The following is a 6756-nucleotide window of genomic DNA, read 5'->3' on the forward strand; positions in this document are numbered from 1 at the left end:
CGACATGTAATATGATATTGTATATATGCACATAAGGCATAAATTTGTATAGGGTATATAGGGGAGATTGATTAGAACACTTTGGAATAGGAAGAAGAATAAGAGAATAGGGATAGACATGTGGAATGGATATATGGATGTAATGTAATGAGAAATATATCAGAGACTCTATGTATGTGAGGAATTCATTGTAAGGGTTATTTCGGTACTAAGGTTTAGGGTTTTGACTGGAACAAATAGAGCTTAAACCGAAACTGTATTTTGGCATAGGAGATGCTATATTAAGTAGTTCACTATTCTCCGGATTGTTGTTTGGATTGTTATGTAGTCAGTGAGGCTACTATTGTGATGAGCAGTGTGCTCTAGGCTATTAGCCTTCCTGCAAGTGCAGGCCCATCGTGTATTGTAATATCTCTTCATATGGCCAGTGAATTGATATTGTGGGTCACAAATCCCACCGTGGTTTTTCCTCATTGAGGTTTTCTACGTATAAATCTGTGTGTTATGTTTCTCATTTATGTGTTTAGCTTATTGGTTGCATTACTTCTTTTAATTTTATTTATACCGGTATAACAGTTGGTGTATGTATGTTTTGTTAAGGCTAAAATCTTCTATTCCGGTATAACACTGATTCACCCCCTCTCAGTGTTACTGGTTTCCAACAATCACGACAAATAAAATATAGTTTACAAAGGTATCACTATTTCGCAAGACCCATATCCTATTATATTAAGCGGTCTGTGAAACAACGATAACTAGAACTAAGGTCATAAAGCATCACCATATTGCAAGAGGGGGTTTGATGTAAAGTGGAGACACTGCGATATAGCGATAACAAAATAACATAAAATATTGTCACAATATCACTAAAAGGACTTAATAAAGAAGTCATGAAACTGCGATACAACGACGACTCAATATATTATCACTAGATCGCAAGATGAAGATGATTAATGAAAAGTGAAGCTGAAATATAGTGATAGCAAGTAAAACCACATGTCGCTATATTGTAGGAAGCAAGGATAGAGAGAAAACAAGTGTTGCAATATAGCGATAACTATTGTCGCTATTTCACAACAATGAAACAAGACTGTTAAGATGGGTTTGCGATATTGCGAAAGCATTAAGTTGAGGCAAGTTAAGAGTGACATCGACATGTCATAACTCAGGATTTTGAAAAGGTGGCAGGGTTGTTAATGGAACACATGAATTAAATGAAGAAAAGACTCTCAAGAGCGACCATTAATAATCAAAATTTTTCTTGAAATTTTCATTTTAAAATGAGGAATTACATAGCGCAAGCTCTACGACAAGGAAGGATAGGCCAGAATCATTTGCGAAAGCTTATGAGTAAGTACTTTATTACTCCCTAATCTGCAAAATTTACAGTGTTGAATCTCTAGTAAGAAGCATAACATTAAGATGCCTAGGAAGAAGGAAGGGTCTAAAATAGGTGAGGGTTCAAAAGAGGGTGAGGGTTTTGAAAGAAAACCCTAGTCATCAAACCTAGTGGACAAGAAATGGCCATTAGAGAAATCACTGTTAGACGGATTCCCTCGGTTAGAGGACATCAGAGCTAAGGATGCATTTAAAGATAGGCTCGAAGGATGAAGATATGCCTCAATTCCCATAACAAGAAGGGATTTGTTCTGGTATTTTTATAAAAATGGAGATGGGAAGGTCCCCGTATCGAATCCCTGGACTCTTGATGTTGCAAAATTAATAGTACCCAATGTCTTCATTCATACTGAGATGATTCAAGTGTCGACAAACAATTATCACCCAATAACCCGAACTATCAGGATGCGTAGTGGAAACCCCTTGTTAGTGGTCACGAAATTGACCATTGTTGATTTTTTTATGCTGAACAAATAGGCTCTGACTAGGGTTGACCTAAAACAATTTAATATGGATTACACCAGGTTGAGGAAGACGTTTAAGCCCATGGTGATCATAGACAACGAGCCTTTTCTCGTGGATGTTTTCCTTGTTTATTTCTAGAAAACATATTTTTCTTTGTGTTAGATATTAGGAGAAGATGCCAAGGCAAAAATGCCAATGTCACGAATGTATATGGTCATGAGAATACAAAACCTTGAGGTGAACCTTGAGTTTGACTTTGCCTTTGAACTAGAAAGGAAAATTCATACTCAGCTTGTGGCATGGAAAGAGAAAAAGGGTTATGACTTCTACCACTATTCTCTATTGTGTTAGTTAATTTTGTATCAGAACAGGAAGGCCTTTGGCCAATAGTTAAAGCTAGGGATGGTAGATGATAATGGAAACAGGCTACCTATGCAACTGTGGTGTTATTTATGGAATAAGAGGTGCAGGGCTTGCAATTATAGAATTTTTCACGATTCATTTGTTATTGTGATTTTTTTGTTCTCTGAATCATCGGGTTGAAAGATTGTCACTAAAATTGAGAAAAGTATTGAGGCCACTTGCTCTTGATTTCAAGAAAGGCCATACACACAACTTTGTTGATTGGTTCTACATAGGAGAGCACGCTATTATTAGGGTATATGGGTGTCCTTAGGATCCCCATTTGTTACCCATGTTTGTATCAAACAAGATTGCATTCTTGGAGTTTATGTGGCAGATGTTGTGGTTTTAGAAGGAAATTATGGAAAAAAGAAAGAAGGGGACATTCTTGCCCCATGTAACCAAATGTGCAAACTTTTATATTGGATCGAATGTTTTAGAAAAATTGCAAGCATATTTAAAAGTAAATTATTCTTTGAAGTCTAGTCAAGAAAGGATGTGTGACCCAGAAGGCCATATTTATTCTTATGTTAAAACCGTCTCTCAAGAGATATTAATACAAGAGGATTTGATCAGAAACTATGTAACATTTCAGGAATTGTGCAAAGGAGAAAGACATGGCACATTTTAATGAAATTGGAAGAAGAAAAGAAGAAGAAAGATCCCAATTTCCCTGGGTTCTTTGATGAGGAAACTGATGAGTTAAATAAAATTGATTTGTATATAGATAACTTTGAATTTTTTAATGAAAAATCAACATGCGGTGGATACCCACCAAAGAAGGCCAAAATGCCACCAAGGAAAACCCCATGGGGCTATGATTCACGATGTGTCTAATGACGAGTCTTTGCAGGAGTCTTTACTTACTTCGCCCTCATAAAAAAAACAAAAGATAAATGGCCTAGAGCCACTAGTGCCTTATGAAGAATCAGAAGGAGAAGGTGACACTGATGAGGACATCAGTGCATTAAGATCTCTAAAAGGTGATGAAGGGGTAGAGAAAGCACAAATGGCACCACCGAGGTATGGAGAAGAGACACATGGCTATGAAGCTCAAGTGGAAGAAGGGGTAGAGCCAACAAATCATGTGGATGAGAGGGTAGCTATATCAATGAGGTTCATAGAAGATGATGAATTCATCAATACCCTCGATTTCAAAATTTTCGGATGAAGATAAAGATGAAGGAGTTTGAAGAAAGAAAACCGATGAACCTAATGGGCATGGATGAATCCAAACATGAGGAAGTAATTGCCCAAACTTTCAAAGAGATAAAATTTGATGAAATACATATTACTTCTGCAAAAGCAAGAAAAATAGTTATGAAGAGTAATATGTTAATTGTTTCAAGAATGAAACTAAAACAAATGTTCTTATTGGATCAAGTGAGACAATAAGAAGACCCCATGCTAGTAGTAGAATTTGATTCTAAAGAGGGGGGTAAGTGGTACAGGGTATAACCCAAAAACCGAGATACTAACTGCGTGGGTGAACTTTAAAAGCACTAACAAGCCAAAGTTGGTAGACATGGCGAAAGAAGAAAAGGGAACAACCATTTTGAAGACCATAAAAGATACCTCCCCATTACAGGCGGCCACACTAACCATGCATTCTGCTATGTTCACTAGGGATGTAGTGAAATATATGCAACTAAAAATAATTGATCTTGTAAAGGGGCATGTGGAGACGAACGATGAAATTAATAGGTTGTATATTGAAAATGCTATGTTGAAAGACAAAACAAAAGAACAACCTGATAGTTAGAGAAAAGCCATCGTTTTGCATAAACATGCTACCCCTAAGCCAATAGACAACCCTAAGGACAACAAGGGATAGAATGAAGAGAAGAAAAAATATGAAAAGGAAATTAGGGAATTGAAAGTAGCCAATGAAGAAATTTTGCAAAAGGTGCCACAACAAGTCCTCAATACCTTTGAGCAAATACTGACACATAGAGTGAAACTTATTCTTGATAGGTTGGATGAGGTTTGTAAGGGATATGAGTTCTTATTGAAAATGTTGGAAGCATTTCAAGAAAATAAAACCAAATTGGAAGCTTTGTCAAAAAGGTGGCAACTGACATATCTTATTTTAGTCACTTTGTGCAAAGTAACATAAAGGGATCCCGATGCTCCTCTTGCGATAAAAGAAACTAAGAAAACAATAAGCACAATCATTGAAGAACTCAGGTATGTCAACATCGAAGAACAAAGAGTAAGGGCTAAAATTGATTCCTTTCACACATTCCAGCACTGGACCATACCTAGCATTATTGACAAGGATAATCACATCAGAGATTTTAGTGATTGGAGAATTGATTTTTACTGAATGGTGCCAACGATTATGACACATATGAAAGAAGAAAAGGACATGAACGTTCAAAGTTTCAATTTGTTTCAAGATAGGATTATAACACTAGAGGTTGGATACTCAAAATTTGTCACAGAGCTGCGAGCAATGGTAGAGAAGAAGCCGAGGGATCACCTCATGAACATGCCCGCTATTCAGAATTTCAAATGGCCAAGCGATTATGAAGTGTACTAGTGGGAAACCACATATCTAAAGTCCTTAGGAGACTAGTGCAGTAGAAAGACCACCAATGGATATGAAGGATACCTTTACTGAAAGTGGAACCTTGCCAGACCCAAGGGTCACAGGTTACCACTCATAGGATGATGACAAAATGATTACTTATAGTCACCAATTAAAAATTGTGTTATGCTTTATTTCATTTCATGTTATTAAGCACTTTGTTTATTTGACAAAAAACTCTCTAATACTTTGGTTAAGTCTTCTTATATTGTTAAACTATATTGAATAGTTATGAATGGTTACATTGTAATGGTTTGAAGCTTGTCACTTCTCCCAATTTTGATACATAAGGGAGAAACTAGGATCAAATGAACATAATAGATGGAAATATATAGAAAAAAAAAATACTGGCAAGAAAATTTTGTACCTTCATTACAGTGGCAAGTTATAATAGAAGAATCCAAGTTTCTTGTTCTAAGTTATTTGATGGTTGTGGATGATTAAATGTTACATGGTTGTCCCCAGTGCATTATTTTCCTATTTGTTTAATTCAAATTATCAAGGGTATTTCTAATTTATCAAAGAAACCTTCTTTGCTCTGTGTAATTTGATTAATTGGTTTCTGTAAGGCAGAATTAAAGTTCCATTCAATAAAATTACAGCAAGTTGGAAGAGAATAACTGGATTAAGAAGAAGAACCTGTTAACATTATATTGATGCATGTTTATATAAGGTATAAACACATTTGATGCCAAGTAACTTGAATGTTGATCAGGAATCAGATGTATGTAAATTTGTAGCCCCGAAGAAAGGCACAAATCTTGTATATTGAAAAAAAAGGTCAATTTCATTAAGGATTCAATTTTCCTTTTTATTTATTTTTAGAGAGGTAGGTAGAAGTAGGAGTAATAAGAGATAAAACATCCACTTCAAGTATATGCGATCCACTAAGTGGAGCTAAATCATGTTTTCAGCATAAGGTTACACACCTGCTCTATTTATCAAAAGGTATACCCACCAAGGTTTAGTAGAGCCTAAAGAGAAAAAGATATCTTCTCTTCAGCATAAGGTTACACATATGCTCTATTTATCAAAAGGTATACCCGCCAAGGTTTAGCAGAGCTTGAAGATCAGAAGATATTTTCTTTTAGAAGATTCTTGTTCATTAGCTAAGTCAATTGCATAACTTGATTATAGAACTTGGCACATTCTTAGGGTTTTTCATTCTATTGATTTGGGAAGACACATAATGTTTCCCTACTTCTCAACAAGTCATTGAGATTTGAAAACAATTCTCATGACACTCTACATTCTATATCTAGTTGTTTCCTACTATTATTTGGGTCATTGATACTTGATATGTCTTCATGATTTATTTGCATGAGTTTTGATGGTGTGTCAAATCATTGGTTTATTGGTGGTTGTTACCACTCTTTCTTGTGTGATTGGTTGTGATGTCAAAACCCCTATATACTATTGCATATTTGATAGCAATATGTATAACTCTTGGTATATTGTGATACTTTGATTTTGTATCATCTCTTATATTTTATTATGTGAGTATGTATGATAGCCCAATTAATTATTTCTCAATACAAAGGGGCGAGTCTTAAGGTTCCACATGGTTGTGTGTGTTGACCACTATTAGAGCTAGTTGTATTTGTGGGTATGCTTGGGAGATCATACAGAATTGCTTGACTATGACAAGAATATGCCTTCATTACAACATTTATGTGATATGTGTAGATAACAACTATTGTCACTCATAGAATCAATTTGTATTAGGTTCGTGAACAAAATTTATGTTCAATAGAAACTAACCACATTTGGGATGGAGGTTTCATAATGCATTTTTTCAATTATTGTTATTTTCTTTGATTTTGTGTCGCATTTTGAAATAGAGTTTTATGGTGTGACCCATACAAACATGATATATAAGATGAAGATCAAGACCAAACCGA

The sequence above is a fragment of the Cryptomeria japonica genome, chromosome 2 (genome assembly GCF_030272615.1).
Source record: "Cryptomeria japonica chromosome 2, Sugi_1.0, whole genome shotgun sequence".
In the NCBI taxonomy this organism is placed as follows: domain Eukaryota; kingdom Viridiplantae; phylum Streptophyta; class Pinopsida; order Cupressales; family Cupressaceae; genus Cryptomeria; species Cryptomeria japonica.